Raw genomic sequence first — 19,694 nt, forward strand, 5'->3', positions numbered from 1 at the left:
CGATTTCCAACCTACCAATTTTTCACACATATTTTTGCTACTTAAATTATACACCTTCAATAAACGTTTCACAAGCTGCCGTTCCAGTAAATGGTAGCCAATGCTTCGTACTTTGTATTGCACTTTACTGGATTAAAATCCATGCGGTATTTATTGAAATACAGCAAATCAAAGTTTGAGAAATAAAAATCCCCATAGGAAGCCCATACAAATAATTGCGTACGTAATTCTAATTGGAAGAATGTGGCACCTGTGATAGCCGAAGTTTCCGAGTGTTTCCGCGTGAATCTGCTGCTGATGAGGACGAAGAAAGTGGTTCTGGGAAAACCGTATATGCTGATTTCGATTTTTCCATGTGTTTTTTGATTGGAGGACGATTGATGTTGGATTACGATGGAAATATGGCCCTTTTAAAGGTAAATCGCCATCTAACACTGCTCAGAATTCAGCATTACAATCACCCTGGGCTTCAAGTCATCCCCCTGCATCGATGCAAGTATAGTTTGAAGGTGAGCAGTTTGTTGTCTTGCGCGGAATTGCAAAATAAGGTTCAAAGTTGAGCATAATCTTTTCAAAAGTGGAGACTGGCATGTGATACCAACCTTACATGGCTTCACACATACCTGTTGTTATATTCTGGTGTGTTTACTGCTGTTTTGATCCATTTTATAGCAGCTTCAGTGATTGTAATTTTGATCAGAAACTATTTATAATTTCTCTTTGTAGTACAGTGATGTCATTGTGTTATAATTATAATAATTATCATCCTTAGTGCTTACAATGTGACAAATAAAGCTGAGCAATGTCCAAACAAATCTATTTTAAAAATAATGTTGCTCTTACATTATGTTATCTGATTGTCATGTTTCCGAAATACGTGTTAATTGCGACTTGTGATGCCAGTACTTGCCATTTATAAAATATTACCGATTTTTCTAGTTAGTTATCCTTGAAAATGCATTAAGTACCTGTGTATATATATTTAGTATTACATAATACACAGTTTTATTTATGCATCACTTGCTTTATTCATGTAATATTCTGAGTGGTCAGTCTACAAAGAAGTGGTCACTTTTGAGAGGTTTTACTTACTTCATATGCTGTTCTTCATAAAATAGATATGTGGTGAAAATTTCATGTCGTTATTAGTTTCCTATCTAGATTTATGACACTTTGTATATTGTGTTTGGTGCCATGCAATATACATAAAAAGCATTGAAATGCTGTACACAAAAATCATCACACTGTCAACTTCTTTTCCTTATATTTTTTGATAGGAACCAGTGATTGAGGTGGGGTTTGCACTAAAATGACCCTGACAAAATGCACAATATTGTTCATACCAATGAATGTATGGAATGTTAACTATTTAATTTAGTTGGAAATCTCTAATAACAGTGCTGTGGTATCACCATCAGTCAGTGTGAACTCGCCAGTAGTGAGTGTGGCGGCTCTGTCATCTTCAAGTGTGATAAGCAGTGCCACCCCTGTGAGTGTTTGCTCTAGTCAAACAAGTACATCAACAACTATTCCCCAAGGGAACATCCAAGACTATCTGAAGTCGGAGTCACCTTGCTCTGCGCGGGTTGGAGGACCATTGTACGAGGCAACCCATGAAGTACTTCTACAAGGTAAAGATAGTGAACCCCAATAAGAAAAGTGAGTCAATTGTACGACAGCTAAACAACTTTTCATTAAAGTTTGCAAGTGTTGAGGAAGCCAGGGAGAAGTTTAAAGAACAATTTGGAGACCAGGTGCCTGATTGTGAATTTGCCCTCGGCTACTTTGATGGTTCACAGCAAGCAAAAGTGTGGTTATACACATCAGAGGACTTTGTGGCTATGTATAACAAGTTTCCTAGAGGTGGAACAATCAATCTTTGGTGTGATGGGAACCATTCTAATGGAGTAGGTCAGAAGAGGAAAAGGGGAGATGCTGCAGAACAATCATCTTATCATCGCCAAGCAAAGGAAGAGGAAAGTGAGGCAATATTTACAGAATTACAAGAGAAGCATTCTTCAAAGTATGACATGCCGAGGCTACGTTTATGGTCAAGGATGATATCAGCAGGAATTCATGACAACTATGATGAGCCCCCAAACATACCAGCTTTTTCTGGCTCAAAGAGAGCAAAGAAGGAAACACTGTCTGACTGCTTTAGTGGAGCAGCTGTTGCTGTAATGAAAGCCCTGCAAGGCAATGACAAGGAAAAGGAAGCTGCTCCTTTATCAACTGGCACGTCACCTGGAAAGTCCATTAATATTGACCTTCGTATGAAGAATTTTGAGCAGCTGAGGTATCTTCAATCGTTGTATTCTGATGGAATACTGACTGAGGAAGAATATATGGAGCAAAAAAGGGGCATCTTGGATAGCTTAAGAAACTTATAACCAAGTATCAACACGTTGATTAAATACTTTCCATTACAAATGCATGATTCACTATAAATGCATGATTGTACATGTACTGTACTAGTCATAAATTTCACAATGATTAATCCATTGTTTGCAATCAGCTGAAGATATAGTTGAAAAACTTGAATACAGTTGTGTCTCTGCATCAAGGGGAGCATCATTCTCACTTCTCAATACTTGCTTCACTTTTGAGAATGCTTCTTCAATCGGGTTGTAATCTGGAGAGTATGGTGGAAGGTAATGTACTAGTACACCAACCTTCTCTAACACTTGCCTCACTACACTAATGTGGTGAATTGAACAATTGTCCAGCACTACTACTGAGTGGGAGTTCCTACCATCAAATGGCAAAAGTTGAGGCAACAAATGACTATGCATGAAGTCATAGAATGTATCACCGTTGCTAGTACCTGTTACAACTTTAACATCCAGGATACCCTTCATTGACATGCAGGCAATCGCAGACACTCTCTCTCCTCTAATTAGAAGTGAATGGTTTTTTGGTGATCTGCCTCTTGCACTATACCCATGCTTACATAACAGGTTTCTGCGATCAGCACCAGTTTCATCTATGAAGACAAACATATCAGTTGAATACACTGAAACGTCAGATACATATTGTGCCCTCTCAAATGCATCTCTTTGCAATGCAATGTGGCATAGTTTTTGTCTGGTAAATCCACTTGTTGCCAGGAAGTGACCAATAGTTGATATATGAACATCAATTAGGAGGAATTCTTCTACCGCAGCTTGGATCTCATGTAAATAAATTGCTGGGTTACTGGTGACCAAGTTTAATATGAACATGGCACAGGCTGGATTTATCACCTTAAAGGCTGCTTCCTTGGGGTAGCTCCTCTTTGACACAGAGCCTGTGCTCTGGAATAGTTGCAAAATTCTATCAACAGTTGATCTGTGTATATTTAAGTTATTAGCTATCCCTACAGAGCTGTAGCCTAGGGCATGCCTCTACCATACTATTCTCCATCTGAGATCTTCACTGTAAGCGCTGCAATGATCAGGTTCACACGAAGCCATATCTCCGTAGCAGTTCAAGTGGTTAACCCGCAGTGGTGCCAAACCAACATTCAAAAGTTTACGAGGTGTGATTTGATTGGCTAAACTAACAGCACGTGACTTCCGCTTTAAAATTTCGTCGATCAAGAACTATTAGAAGCTGTGTAACTGCATGGTAGCAATCAGTAATAAAGTAGTTATATAGCTAGTTACATAAGCTGTATAATAATACAACACCGTATGTTGGCTAGCCCGTCATTGGGTCATTAGCCTTTTGTGCAATTATGAACAATGTCGGGTGTTTTGTGGGGGATACCTGAATGTGTAAATCACATTCCTATATTGATGATTTCTTAGCCACTGCCATGGCCTCATCTGAAGAAATTCACTTTTTAAACCAGGCGCACGCCCACAGCCGGCTTACTGAAATTGTTTTCGTAAAAGTGTGCGTGTGTACCTATCGCGGATTGCGTGACCGTTGTCAATAAGTTTTTTAGGTCAATGATATCACGTGAAAAGTAACCAATCGAAAGCCATTATAGACTGAGTTTAAAATTATAAGTTGGCTGATTCATGCAAGCAGTTACTCATGCCTGTATCCTATTCAGTAGACTTGAGGTGGCGAATTGTTTGGCAACACGTCATGTTGGCAAAGTCTGTTGATGAAGTAGCGCGTATACTATTCGTCAGCGATAGAACCGTCCATCGGTATGCTGAGAGATTTCTTGTAACAGGGCATGTCCATCCATTTGAAAGGCGTAATGGTTGTTATTGCAAGTTAAGTGATGATGATCAGCTATTAGTACTTGAGCTGATTTCGTGCCATCCTGGGATATACCTGAGGGAGCTACACGCAGAGTTGCAGAGAGTGCGTGGAATTGTAGTGGATCAACTATATGTCGTACAATTAGAAAGCTGGGTTTGAGTCGTCAACGGATTACTCACATTGCATTGCAGCAATCAGAAGTGAAACGTGTTAAATACGTGGCTGAGATGTCAGCATTTGACCCTTCAACGATAGTATGGATTGATGAAACTGGGTGTGACAGGAGAAGTACACTTCGTTACTTTGGATATGGGATTAGAGGACTACCACCACAAGACTACCAGCTGCAGCTGAGAGGTATGCGATATTCTGCCATTGGAATATTGTCAATGGAAGGTATTCAGGACGTGTACATTACGGAGGAAACAGTAAATGGTGATGTTTTTCTGGATTTTATATATACGCAATTGCTGCCTATCCTTAGACCTTTTGATGGAAGAAGCGTAAATTCCGTGGTGGTGATGGATAATGCATCAATTCATCATGTCGATGATGTTGTTGATGCCATTGTAGCATTGGAGCTTGGTTAGATTTCTCCCACCATACTCACCAGACTATAACCCCATAGAATGTGTCTTCAGTGAGGTGAAACAGTACATGCAGGCCAACGATTTGCTAGTGGATACATCACTCTCCATACCCACTATGCTACTGATGGCATTCCAGTCTGTATCAGTTGAGAGTTGTAGAAAATACATAAGGCCACTCCAAATAAATTCTCTGTTTCCCGTCCTGGACTCAGGCATATTTGCATGCAGGCGGGCGGTCCATTTCCATTATTTCATTATAAGATTGGCTAGCTTTTCAAGTCATTATTTGCCTGGCACAGCCAAAAAGGCTGCATAAAAGCATGCTTAAGCTTGTACCTTCTTTGTAAGTTGCAAAAATAACTCAAACATGAAGTTTGTGCTGACTTGATAGCACTGCTGACACGTGAGCTGACACTGTTTCAAGATAGCTTTTACTGAGCCTATCAGTATTCATGAATAACCGGAAAATAATGAAAGAATATGGAATAATGGAATAATGGAATATTTAGAGCTGGCAGTTACCAGAAGCGGGCGGTGGACGGGAAACAGAGAATTTATTTGGAGTGGCCTAACATACTCAGGGTACAAGTGGCCAGTACATACTGTGACACACTAACAAAACAATTTCAAAGTTTAAAATCATGTGTAAAATGTTTTTGTTGGCAGAAAGCACTAGGGCTTAAGCATTGTCAACTGCTCCAATATTGGCTTTTTCTGCTCCAAGAATTCTGACTCATTCAGAGCACCACAGTCATAGAGACCATGCAAATCCTTCAGCTGTTGAAGATAACTGACCCTCAAGTTAGCAATCTTTCCAGGAGACACTGTAGATGACCCTGGGGTATCAGTATCACTTGTTGGCAATGGTCTCTGTGGCTTTGGCGCAAAATTTTTTGCTACTTCTGCCATTGCATTGCTTAGAGCTTGCACAGAACTTAACTGTTTGTGACGACCACAAAATGCAGGTATCCCAGGTGGTTCTTCTAAAGACCTATAGAATATACAATGATCTATATTCAGTGACCACCTCAATAAGACCACCTTGTAACTATACAATACTAGCCCCTAACACAATTTACATGTGCTTGATAACCTCCAATAAGGTCACCTCATTATTGAGGCCAAGACTTACTGTATAGCCTAAACATTTCAAAGGGCATGTTTTTCAAGGTTGAGCAGTGTTACCTAGTTCATGGAATTGCAAAAATCGCCAAAATGTATTAGACTATAATTATGGAGGTCTAAATATTTCAAGGATAAAATTTTTGTTAGTACCCACCAAAATCACAAAAATTCCCCCTTGAAATATTTAGGCTATACAGTACAGTCTCACATAGCTATATAGGTGGTCCTATTAAGAAGGTTTAACTGCAATTGTATACATAAATATTATACATCACAAACGTACTTGTGAGTTCCCACATCTACCATTTCGGCCCACAACCTGTATTGAATCTTGGTGAATGTGTCACCATGCTTTTCTCGAAGAGAAGATGCAAGTTTTTCTACTCATCTGTTTTTTTCATCTAATGCACATCTCTTTTGCTTCTTTCTCTGTTTTGGTACATCTTCATCATTGTTAGAACCAATTTCAATTCTGGTCTGCTTGGGTCCATTACACCAAAGTGTAATGTTCTCCCCTTTACAAGCACACTTCCAGACTTCTTCAATGTCTGCAGGAGAGCATATGCTCAGCTTACAACAACCCCTGTAATATCCAACTGCAAAGTCCTGAGCCGTAGACACTAAGCTTTCTCCAAACTGCTGTACGAGTTCTTTACGTAGTAAAGTTGGTGTAGAAATATGACCCTTAGACACCTCTCTCAGCACATACGTTTCAAATTCTTTTTTCTTAGTTGGATTAATTACCTTGACATTGAAATTCACTTTACGACTTGTAGCAGCACTGCATTTTACATGGCTGGTAACCAAAGGATTATTGACACCTGCAAGTTGTGTGCCGGGGGAACTAGTACTAGACAGTTGAGATCTTGGTTGTGTCACTGCTGCTGAAGTACGTGCTGACACTGAAATAGGTTGACTGTTTCTTGAGACTTGGCAAAGTTGACTACTGATGTATGACTAATAATGCCGACAAACCTTCTTGGGAGAGAATTGGTGTCACAATACCACTGCTAACTGGCAGTAAGTTTCCACAAATTCCATTAGCCTGTAGCTACAGGAGTACTCACAGACGAATTCATAGAGGCAGCCGGTCTTGTTTCTCCACTCACGGTAGTGACACTGTTCGAAAGGTGGTCCTGGTGCACTACATTAACAATCACTCTGTTTGGCTCAGTTGACACAGCAGTCCCGGTAGAGGTCCCGCTCTCAGACATTTTTGCGGCGCTAGATCTCGTGATACGAGCGAATTTGATTGGCTAATGCCTCTGTAAGAAAGTCATGTGACAACGGTCACGTAATCCGCGATATCTATCTACAGTCAATTGCAGAATTCTTGAAAAAAGTATGCCGTACCGTGAGTGCTTCCATAAGGCTCCCTGTGAGTAAATTTTATTGTCCTTGCCAAGGATTCAACAGCAACTGAACCACACTAATCTTTTTCCTCAATCCGGGTGATCCGGCGTCACTACAAATAGTTTTCCAGCCCACGGAATGTTGGTTACCATTATTCCACGGAACGGCACGGAACGGAATAGCACATTCCGTGGCATTATTCTCCGGAACGGAACGCCTAAAATGCCTAGATATATCCTCTAAATCACTTTCAAACACTGTACTATGTTACTTTTGTGACAAAAAAAAACGAGCCGGCTGTTTCTTGTAGCGGATAACTAGCCTTTCGGCTATAATTATGCCTCGAATTATGCTAATGTGGGATTTTATCACGTGGCCTGCAGCTGTCATCAGGTTACAACACGAGGGAACAGATGAGTTGGTGACGAATGCAAAGAAGTCCTTTTGTGGTGAATTCAGTCTTTGCTGTAGTTATAGAAACGGTGCTTATAGCAGGAAGAACCAGAATGGAAGGCAATTCCGACGGCAGAACCAGAGTGGAAAACAAACCTGGACGGCAGAACCAGTGTGGTAGACCAGAGCTAAGAAGGACTGAGAATTACATTTTAGGTACTATAGCAGATCTCCGTGATTTTGATGAGAGATTCAGAGTTTTATAAACAAAGGCCACTCAGTTGAAAACTGAACTTTTGGCTTGATTTATGAAAGAGAAATTTAGTACTGTTGTAGCTATGTTGCAATAAGTATGGGCCCTAACACAGAATTTGAAAACTTAAGTGAATGGACAAGAATCTTTTGGGTATCAGTAAAAGTGGTGAGTGTGTGTTTGTTTGACATGTTGTCTCTCAACGGAACAGCCTGACTGCTCCAAACCTAGCTACAATTTTATAATCTTCTTAAATGCAACAACTTTGTAAAGATCTGGCATTACAGGCTCCTTGAGCCTCCTTACTTGTAAACCTAATACTAATACTAACTTTAGAATGGATTTACCATCAATTGAGCAAAATGAACACTATAGTGGTGATAATGTTAGTGGGTGAAAGTTAAGTTAAAATTTTATCAAATCTCTTTTGTGCTGCATGGGTTTGCTAAGCCTGTGGTGGAGTTACTGAAGTGTTGGTAGCCTGTAGTTGTTTACTAGATAGGAAAACAATGGCAAGGCCAATAAAAAATGTCATTGCTTACTTTCTGGACAAGAATAGCATTGATAGTAGCTTTTTGATGCACTGCAGTATCACATTGTGGTGGTGATACACAAACATTTAATGGTAGTACCCATTTTTTGCCACTTTCTCTCAATACTTTTCTTTGACTGCTTGGTTCACATCAATGAAATTATATAGAACATGCTGACCAGGTTTCTACTCTATTTAGAGCTCATTTTAATATGGGCTCTGCTACTAACAATTAACTGTACATTTTTATGTTTTAGCGGGAAAAAAAGATTAATATTTCCTTACTTGTTTTGTAGTTAATATCATTATGTTAACAGTTGTTATGTTTGCTCCAACATGCAGATCATCTAGTGTGCAGTGAGGAAGGCTCATCACACAGTGGATCACTCCTTTTGGACAGCTCTCCATCGAGTCAACCTGTCAATGAAGCTTCTAAAAACTTGTTCAAAAGTATACGACTCAGTGAAAAGAAGCAGCATCCTCCTGCAAAATAAAAGACTGCTGATACATACAGAGAATCGTCCAAAGATGAAGACACCCATTCCTGGATTGATGAATTACACTTCATGGATGGGGACAAAGCTGTGGTATTGTCGGGTGATTAGATTAATGTTGCAATTATCAATGCTAACCAATATAATAATGAACAAGTAGTTCAACCAAAATTTCAAGATGTTGGCTATTGAGTTATTTGATTGTTGAAAGTGCTTTCAGTCAAGTTATACATGACAGTAACAGAAATCACTTGGTGACAATTAGTAACTCAACCAGAAAGATGTGTTGGTTTTTGATAGTATGTTTTCTTGTGACAACTAATGCAAATGGCCTGTTTACTGCGCACCAGCAAATCAGAATTTACCCTGAACTTTGTAGATGTTCATAAACAGACTGGAAGTAATGATTGTGGTTTGTTCAGCATTGCATATGCAGTGCTCCTGTGTTTAGGTGAAAACCCTGGCACAGGCACATTAGTATTTGACTACCCTAAGATGTGTAGCCATCTCTCATCTTGTATAATATTGAACAACAATGTTTTTCTCTGTTACCAATCAGAGGCAAAAGAAGAAAAATCTGAAAGTTATATAAACTGAATAAGCGAAGGCTTATATAATGCCACATCAACCTCCAATGACATGCTGTTTGGAGTGTTCAGAATGGTACCATGGAGATGTATACATTTCTCCAGTTTCGGTTGAAGCACCTTAGGCAAGAATGTACACTGGAGTTGTCAAAGCTGTGTTGAAACTAGTTAGTGTTTAGTAATTGTTACCTTGTAGTCTATTGTTGTACCATTTATTTGCTGTACTGCTTTTAATTTAATTGTGTTAATTTACTGTATATACTATTACTTTGTCACTTATTTTACTCGATAATGTTGTTGTTATCAACATAGTTGTATTCAATTTTTGCTCAACTGTGTATTCTTAAGAATTTTTTTTCACTGTGGCATCAATCTATGTAGCAAGGTTAACTTAGACATCGATTGCTGTATAGCTACGTACATAGTGATTGAGTTTGTACATTAACAAATATATATATATATATATATATATAGTGGAGACTGAGGGACAACTAAGTTTATTACAATATTAGTACCTAGACGTTGCTGTCAAATACTGCGGCTACTAGTTTTTATGTTAGCTATAGCTTTGCAGACCTGATAGCTATATAGATTTAGAGCTGAATGTAGTCTATAGAACTTCCCTTATAGATCTAGCCGTTCCAGGACGCCCATGGCCACTAAGTAGCTAATACTATAGTTGATGCGTTGGGGGACACGTGTGTCTGCTCTGTTCCGTTCCGGAGAATAATGGCACGGAATATGCCATTCCGTTCCGTGCCGTTCCGTGGAATAATGCAGACCGGAATGTTTACTGCACGGAAAGAGGAATTTCAACAATTCTGCAATCAACTGTACCTATGTTTGTCCGTACGCACCCACATGAGCAAATCCTTTAAGTGGTAAAAGCAGTCAGCCTATGAAATTTTAACACTAAATGAAGCTCGTATTAAACTTAAGCATAGGCAAGGTTTACAGTGAAGCGGTTTCTTTTCGCTGGTTCAAAATACGGGTGTAGGGACTCTACAAACTTCGTGAACTACCTCGCCATTGAGATATTCAGTTATTTAACTACCCAAAACACCGTAGCAAGACTTTTAGGTTACTGGGAAATGAGTAAAACTCTGGTCTTTAAAAGGGGTGTGTCCCTACATAAGCGAACGAAAATGAAGGACCTCCTTGAGTGATTGGAGTGATCTGAGTTATTGGAGTGATCTTAGTGATTGGAGTGATCTGAGTGATCTGAGTGATTGGAGTGATCTGAGTGATTGGAGTGATCTGAGTGATTGGAGTGATCTGATTGATTGGACTCGAGTGATCTGAGTGATTGTAGTGATCTGAGTGATTGGAGTGATCTGAGTGATTGGAGTGATCTGAGTGATTGTAGTGATCTGAGTGATTGGAGTGATCTGAGTGATTGGAGAGATCTGAGAGATTGGAGTGATCTGAGTGATCTGAGTGATTGGAGTGATTGGAGTGATCTGATTGATTGGAGTGATTGGAGTGATTGGAGTGATCTGAGTGATTGGAGTGATCTGAGTGATTGGAGTGATTGGAGTGATCTGAGTGATTGGAGTGATCTGAGCGATCTGAGTGATCACTCAGATCACTCAGATCACCCCAATCACTCCAATCACTCAGATCATTCCAATCACTCCAATCACTCAGATCACTCCAATCACTCAGATAACTCCAATCACTCAGATCACTCCAATCACTCAGATCACGCCAATCATTCAGATCACTTCAATCACTCCAATCACTCATATCACTCCAATCACTCAGATCACTCCAACCACTCAGATCACTCCCATCACTCAGATCACTCAGATCACTCAGATCACTCCAATCACTCCAATCACTCCAATCACTCCGATCACTCGGATCACTCCAATCACTCCGATCACTCCAATCACTCGGATCAGTCCCATCACTCGGATCACTCCAATCACTCCAATCACTCCAATTACTCGGATCACTCCAATCACTCGGATCACTCCAATCACTCGGATCACTCCAATCACTCAGATCACTCCAATCACTCCAATCACTCCAATCACTCCAATCACTCCAATCACTCAGATCACTCCAGTCACTCGGATCACTCCAATCACTCAGATCACTCCAATCACTCCAATCACTCAGATCACTCCAATCACTCAGATCACTCAGATCACTCCAATCACTCCAATCACTCAGATCACTCTAATCACTCAGATCACTCCAATCACTCGGATCACTCCAATCACTCAGATCACTCCAATCACTCAGATCACTCCAATCACTCCAATCACTCAGATCACTCCAATCACTCAGATCACTCCAATCACTCAGATCACTCAGATCACTCCAATCACTCAGATCACTCTAATCACTCAGATCACTCCAATCACTCAGATCACTCCAATCACTCAAATCACTCCAATGAGTTAACTGCCTGACTGTGTAATGCTACTGAAAATGTGCATCATTTAGAGTACAGTAGTATACATTAATATCCTAACTCCGTGTTATGGAAACTTCCTCTCCCTAATGGTATGTTTTCTAAAAGCTATATTGTGACTTCTGTATTTTATGCAGGTTTGTATTCAGTCTCTAGTGGTGAAAATATAAAGCGGCTTAAACTGTGTGGCCACGCGAGATTAATGTATTGTTAGCAGTATATGAGGTCAGTCAAAGTGTAATTGTGTAGAGGAAATGCAATGCCTTATAGATAGTATATCAGTTCTCTCTATGTTTTAAATATTAAGTTATAGGGTTTTAATAAGATTTGTGCTAAAAGGGGATATGCTTATGTATTACATTACTTGTATTTGTAATTTCTGTCAAATACTGTATGCAATATCTCAGGGCACACCTGCTGTTGCTGTTTTTTCCCTAACAATATTGATATATATATAATGAGTTAAGCAGTTCTTTCACTGAGTGTAGTTGATAAAATAATATTTATCTGTGCAATTATCAGTTATGTATGCATGCATGCACAAATATGTCTGTATACAGGTATGTATATACCACATAACAATGGCGTATAATTGCAAGTTCTGGCGATTGAATTTGTCACTTTGGCAAATGAATTTGTCCCGTTGCCAATTGAGTGATTAGAATTAAACTTCATCCGTAGCAAGATTGGCAGCTGGAGAAAACAAAAAAAACAAGATATAGCAACTGCTAAAAGACAACTGTAGTAAACAACTCTTTATAAGTGATAATTCTTTCAGTACAACTTCTTTAGCAATATTTGCAACTGTGCTGATGGGCATGGTCACTCACCTCACAAACAAGGTAAATTAACTTTCCAGCCATGCATTGCCTTCGTGTACAAGCACACTTTCTAGAATAACAAGTCTAACTCTCCGTGGTAAATTAATTCACTTTGTGATGAGCAGTTGTTTTCTTGACGATGGTTTACCTATGACGAATTCAATTGCCTAAGTATTCAATCACCACAGCAACGAATTCAATTGCCAAACCTGTATGTTTCTGCGTATGTATGTATGCATGTACGTATGTATGTATGTATGTATGTATGTATGTATGTATGTATGTATGTATGTATGTATGTATGTATGTACGTATGTATGTCCTATATGCATGAATGTATGTGTATATGTATATATGTTTTACGTGCATGAATGGATGAATGTATACTATTGCAGAACTCATCATCAATATTATTTTCATCTATTTATCTGTAAAATTCAGGTTAATTACTTCATATAGAAGAGTTGAATTTGTCACACCCAAATGATAGGTTAGCTAGAGAACGTGAGTGTCAGCGCAAAAGAAGGGCCGCGGAAAGCTCAGAAGAAAGGGCTCATAGGAAGCTTTCTGATAAAATGCGGAAAGCTTCAAAGAGAGCTATTGAGACACCAGCACAAAGGGAGAGTAGATTAGCCAAACAGAGTGAGAGAATTGCTAGACAATGAGTTTCTGAAACACAAACTCAGAATTTCAAAGACTTGAAAATATGCGACAAAGGGAGGCTAATAAGCGTGCCAGTGAGGCAGAGAGTGAAAGGGAGCATAGACTGGAAGCTACGAGAGAGAGAGAAGCGAACTGGCGTACTAGTGAGACAAACAATGAAAAAGAGGACAGACTGGTGACTATGAGAGAGAGAGAGGCTAACCAATGTGCCAGTGAGACAGAGAATGAAAGGGAGCATAGACTGGCAGCTACAGGAGAGAGAGAAGCTAACTGGCGTGCTAGTGAGACAATGAAAAAGAGCACAGACTGGTGACTATGAGAGAGAGAGAGGCTAACCGACGTGCCAGTGAGACAGAGAATGAAAGGGAGCATAGACTGGCAGCTACGAGAGAGAGAGAAGCTAACTGGCGTTCTAGTGAGACAGACAATGAAAGAGAGCACAGACTGGCGGTTATGAGAGAGAGAGAGGCTAACCAAAGTGCCAGTGAGACAGAGAATGAAAGGGAGCATAGACTGGCAGCCACGAGAGAGAGAGAAGCTAACTGGCGTGCTAGTGAGACAGACAATGAAAGAGAGTACAGACTGGCGGTTATGAGAGAGAGAGAGGCTAACCAACGTGCCAGTGAGACAGAGAATGAAAGAGAAGATAGACTGGCAGCTATGAGAGGGAGAGAGACTAGTCAACGTGCCAGTGAGACAGAAAATGCAAGTGAAGAACGGCTCACAAGTATAAGAGAGGGTAACAAATCTGCGAGCTGGTGAGACAGATGACCGTATAGAACAGCGGCGACATTCAAATAGAGTTAGGACTGCATCCAGGAGAGCCCTTGAGAGTGCAGAGCAAGCACAAAGTAGGCGTGACATCAACCGAGTAAACCAGAGTATGAGAAGAAATGCAGCCCGTCAAGCCACTCATGACTATAACAGAGTAGCTGTAGAACAATTTAAGCGCTTAGTGTATGTAGGTCCATTTAACCCCTGTTATTGTTGCGCTTGCTTGTGCTACAATAATGGTGGATCATACATAAATAGTGCTGACCCTCTCCTCCTCCCAGTCCACAACAGGGAGTTGAGTAGTGCTGCTACAGACTGTGATGGTATGGTGTGGGTATGTTCACGATGCAAACCCTTCTTACGAAAGCAAAAATTGCCACCCTTTGCATTAGTGAACAACATGCGAGTTAGTGCCATCCCCCCAGAGCTCAGCTGTTTAAATAACATGAAAAAAAGGTTGATTTCACGTGTGCAACCTTTCATGAAGGTGGTAGTGCTTCCTTATGGCCAGCGTGCACTCAAGGGTCAGACCATCAATTTTTGTGTTAACACTAGTGAAATATGTCAGTCATTGCTGAAGACCCTTGATAACGCTGGGATTGTACTCATTGCACCTCCAAGAGCAAGCAGGTCAGAACAATCTGAAATCCTATCACGTCAAACATACTTTAGTGTTCGGCGACCATTGTTGATAAGGGCTCTCCATTGGTTGAAAGACTATAATATGTTATATAGAGATATAGAGATTGAAAGTGATACAGATGACAATGAGATCTGCCCTCAAGAGGAACCAGGTGATTTGTTGGAAGAGGAAAAACATCTGTAATCCGAAGTGATCACCAGGTTCCTAATGTTGAAGTTTCCGATGTTTTGAACACGGATGGCCCGCCCGTTCATGAACTCAATCGTGTTCAAGGTGCCCCTATTAGCTTAATTACATCCACTACTGCAGAGCAAATGGCCTTTCCAACATTGTTCCCAGATGGGAGAAATGGATACAAGACTCCTAGAGATCCACCAGTCAGTACATTAAATTATTTTCAGTCAAGCCTTCTTAGTGAGGACAATAGATGGGCTAGTCATATACCCTATCTCTTTTGGGGACTAAACGTATATGAGCAGCGCTGTTTAAGTGAAGACATATCAGTAGCTGTACGTCTAAGGTCAGAAGGAGGCAATGCCCGTGGTAGTCATCAACATAGAAGAGAGCCAGTGGATGGACCATCTGGAGATAGACAACCACCAGAATCTAGAGAACGCCTCAGTGCTGGACAACTCAGGGACCTTGCGAGCAACTCAGAGTTGTCTGACAGTTGTTGTGGCTTTCTGCATAACATGAGGTCAACCATAGCCTATTGACAAAGAGCAAAAATGGACTTACTCTCTGTGTTTAGGACTCTAGGTGCTCCAACATATTATATAACATTTGACTGCTGATGATATGAACTGGCCTGATTTGCTCTTTGTCTTGGCAACACTAGCAGGAATGGAAGTAACGGAAGAAAGTGTTTGTGATTTGACAGCAGAACAGAAACACCAGCTCCTGCTCAGTGATCCTGTTACTACAGCTAGACATTTCTCTCAGAGATTTCAAAAGATTCTCGGATTCATGAAAGGTCCATCAAAACCCATTGGGGAAATAGTAGACTACTTTTGGTGCATTGAGTTTCAGCTAAGGGGCAGCCCCCATGTTCATTCGCTGTTTTGGGTGAAGAATGCTCCTGACCTTCAAACAGTCGAAGGTCTGCGAGACGTCCCCAGTTTCATTGACCAGTATATCACCACAAGAATACCACAAGAAGGTGAGGATGATGAACTGCGTGAACTGGTCTTAAGGTTGCAAAAGCACAAACACACACACACGTGTAAGAAAAACAGCGGAATTGGTTGTCGATTTGATTACCCCAAACAACCTAGTCCTGTTACCCATCTCAAACCTCATGCAGATGGAGGTAACAAAGCTAGGTTCTACATAATCAAACGTGAAGAAGGTGCAGAAATGGTAAATCCCTATAACCCTAACATGGATATACAGGTGGTTGGTTCTGTGTATGGTGCTGCCATGTATGTGACCCATTATATTTGTAAGGATGAGTCACAAGTACTGAAGCAAGCTATTGCTGAACAGCTGGCAAATTTGCCTGCAAATGCAACAGCACGCGATAGACTTAGGAAAATTGGGAATACACTTTTAAGTCATCGTCAGCTCAGTCAACAAGAAGCTGCTTTTCTGTTGGCAGGTCTGCACCTAAAGGGCTCATCACGTGCAACAGTGTTTATCCCTGCTATTCCTAAACGGCGTCGTACTAGACTTGTGAGACCTTCACACCAATTGCGTGAACTGGATGATGGTGATACGAATGTTTTCATGCATGGTCTCATTGATCGCTATGCTGCACGCCCAGCAGGTCAACCATATGACAATATGACACTAGCTCATTTTGCTGTGTGGTACAATACAGTCAGTAGTACATACAACGAAGGTGAAAACTCTGATGATAGTGCTAGTCGACTACCACGTTTTCAACTTCAGAATAACCTGGGAACTATTGTACAGAGAAGGCACCAAGCTTGCTTGAGAGTTCCAATAATGACACCAGAATCCCATGGAGATGATTATTATTACCATCTTTTGTTGTTGTATTTCCCATGGCGTCAGGAGACACAAGACCTGCTTGGAGAGCATGCAACTGCTCAGGAAGCGTTGTTAGCAAAGAGGGACCAACTACAGTTCCTTAACTCAGAGCACAATTCATTTGCTGAAGAAGTACAACAAGCCATACAACAGTTGTCTGAAATGCAGAACAGTTACGGTGACAATGTATATGCGCCTGTTGCTCCTAATGCAGTGCAGCATACAGTACTTTAGATGTAGAAGCTGAAACTGCAGAGTTTGACCCAATGTATGGTGCAGATGAGAATGTTGAGCAAGCTGCATTGGTTGAATCGGATGGTCCCCAAGAAGTATCTGCTCAGGAACATAGTGATATTCAGGCTGCCCTCTTTGATGATAGAGATAACAACATACTCTGTAGGTTAAGAATGACAGATCGTGAGTATCAAGAAAAGGTTGCTAGCTTGAATGATACTCAAAGAGTAGCATTTGACCAGGTGGTACAGTACAATTGTGCTCGCCACCAATACTTCATGAGAGAGAGAGACACTCTCCCGGAGCCACTTCACCTGTTCATCACAGGTGGAGCTGGCACTGGTAAGAGCCATATCATTAGTGTAATCAAGGAACACATCGAACGAGCACACACAGGGTCTCAAAATGATGGGCCCAACTGGTGTGTCGTCATTTAATATAGGGGCATCGACTGCTCACCGTGCACTATGCCTCCCTGTAGAACACAACAATTCTACAAGGTATACCAAACTCAGTGCTGAAAGGTTGCATGAGTTGAGGATATTATGGAAAAATGTTCATACTGTTGTCATAGACGAAATCAGTATGGTGTCATATGAGACCTTTGTGTTCATCCATAAAAGGCTAACAGAAATTAAGGGAACCGATGACACCGAGATTCACTTTGGTGGATTAAACATAATTGCTGTTGGTGATTTCTATCAGCTTCCACCTGTTCCTGATTGCTTTATATTTCAAAATGGCAAGGGCTACACACAAGGCTCAACACACTTGTGGAGAGAATTGTTCACAGTGATTGAGTTGACTGCGAACATGCGCCAAAGAAATGATATGTGTTACTCAGAAATACTGAACAGAATAAGGACGGGGACTCAAACAAATGAAGACATAGCAAAGTTACGTACAAGGTTAACATCTGGAATCCCTGATCCTGTTCAACTTAATGACCCTAAATTTCATTCAGCTCTCTACTTGCTTCCAAGGAAAGAACATGTAGAAGAGTACAATATGCAGTGTCTATTAGAATTATCCAGAACCAACCCAGTGTATGAGTTTAAAGCAGAACATTGTATCCTAGAATCCCGTTACCTCCCACAAGGTGTAACATCACGAACTGTCCCTGAAAATCTCATTCCCACAGATGATAATAGTTGTGCAGGACTTCCACGTATGTTGAAATTAGCTGTGGGTGCTCAGGTGATGCTAAGACGTAACATCATGTGTGAAGATGGCTTAGTAAATGGTGTCCGTGGGGTGATTGTTGGATTTAAATGGAATACAGAATGTCAATACCAACCAGGGTCACTTCCAGCTGCAGTACTTGTAAAATTCCATGACCCACATGTAGGAAGGATTCATACAATACAAGTACCTGGTACCAACGGAGTTGAGGCTGTAGAGATTAGGCCTATTTCAGCCAAATTATTTGCTCCACAAGGTGTAACATTGCAACGAACTCAATTGCCATTGCTATTGTGTTGTGGCTGCAACTATCCACAAAGTACAAGGATTATCTTTAGATGCAGCTGTAATTGATCTGGGTCCAGCCATGTTTGAAGGTGGCATGGCTTATGTAGCCCTCAGCAGGGTGCGAACTTTAGAAGGGGTCACCCTGCTTGACTTAGTTAGTGCTAAAATTAAGACATCCAAAGCAGCATCCCAGGAGATGGAACGGCTGTGCAGTGTTACCAACAATGATTCATAAAGCATGTACAGATATATAAAGCACCATACTGAGACCTAGCTATATCAGAGTACAAAGGGAGGAGAATGGAGGTTGGATGGGAGAAAAGACCAAGCACAAAATAACAATGTAAGTGCTTTAAATGTAGTGTATTCTAATTAATTCATACCATTGCTAGGTTGTGCAAGGACTCCACTTTGTAGACACACACTACAGACGTGTTGAGACCTATAGCTATATCAGAGTGCAAGCGGAGGAGAATGGAGGTTGGATGGGAGGAAGGACCAAGCACAATATAATAATGTAAGTGCTATAATGCAGTGTATTCTAATTAATTCATACTGTTGTTAGGTTGTGCAAGGACTCCACTTTGTAGACACACACTACAGACGTGTTGAGACCTATAGCTATATCAGAGTACAAGCGGAGGAGAATGGAGGTTGGATGGGAGGAAAGACCAAGCACAAAATATCTATGTAAGTTCTTTAAATGCAGTGTATTCTAATTAATTCATACAGTTGCTAGGTTGTGCAAGGACTCCACTTTGTAGACACACACTACAGACATGTTGAGACCTATAGCTATATTAGAGTACAAGCGGAGGAGAATGGAGGTTGGATGGGAGGAAAGACCAAGCACAAAATAACAATGTAAGTGCTTTAAATGTAGTGTATTCTAATTAATTCATACTGTTGCTAGGTTGTGCAAGGACTCCACTTTGTAGGCAAACTACGGATGTGTTGAGACCAAGCTATATATATATATATATATATATATATATATATATATATATATGAGAGTATACAAGAGGAGGAGATTAGAGGTCAGAATGGAGGAAAGATCAAGCATATAATAACAATGCAAGTGCATTAAATGTAGCATATTCTAACTGTTGCTAGGTTGTACACGAATTCCATTTTGTAGATATAAAAGCACC

The 19,694-nt window shown here is 40.6% G+C and overlaps 1 protein-coding gene and 1 long non-coding RNA gene across 4 annotated transcripts in view; one reads left to right on the forward strand and one right to left on the reverse strand.

The window, feature by feature from the left end:
* LOC136246656 (uncharacterized) overlaps nucleotides 1-19,694 on the reverse strand; it is a 275,289-nt gene that overhangs the window by 162,932 nt on the left and 92,663 nt on the right. The gene's annotated exons all lie outside the window — the stretch shown is intronic.
* LOC136246300 (uncharacterized) lies at nucleotides 19,109-19,580 on the forward strand. The gene is made up of 3 exons (XR_010696363.1): nucleotides 19,109-19,233; nucleotides 19,276-19,407; nucleotides 19,457-19,580. It is a non-coding gene; the product is annotated as an uncharacterized lncRNA (long non-coding RNA).

This window comes from Dysidea avara, chromosome 2 (assembly GCF_963678975.1).
Source record: "Dysidea avara chromosome 2, odDysAvar1.4, whole genome shotgun sequence".
In the NCBI taxonomy this organism is placed as follows: domain Eukaryota; kingdom Metazoa; phylum Porifera; class Demospongiae; order Dictyoceratida; family Dysideidae; genus Dysidea; species Dysidea avara.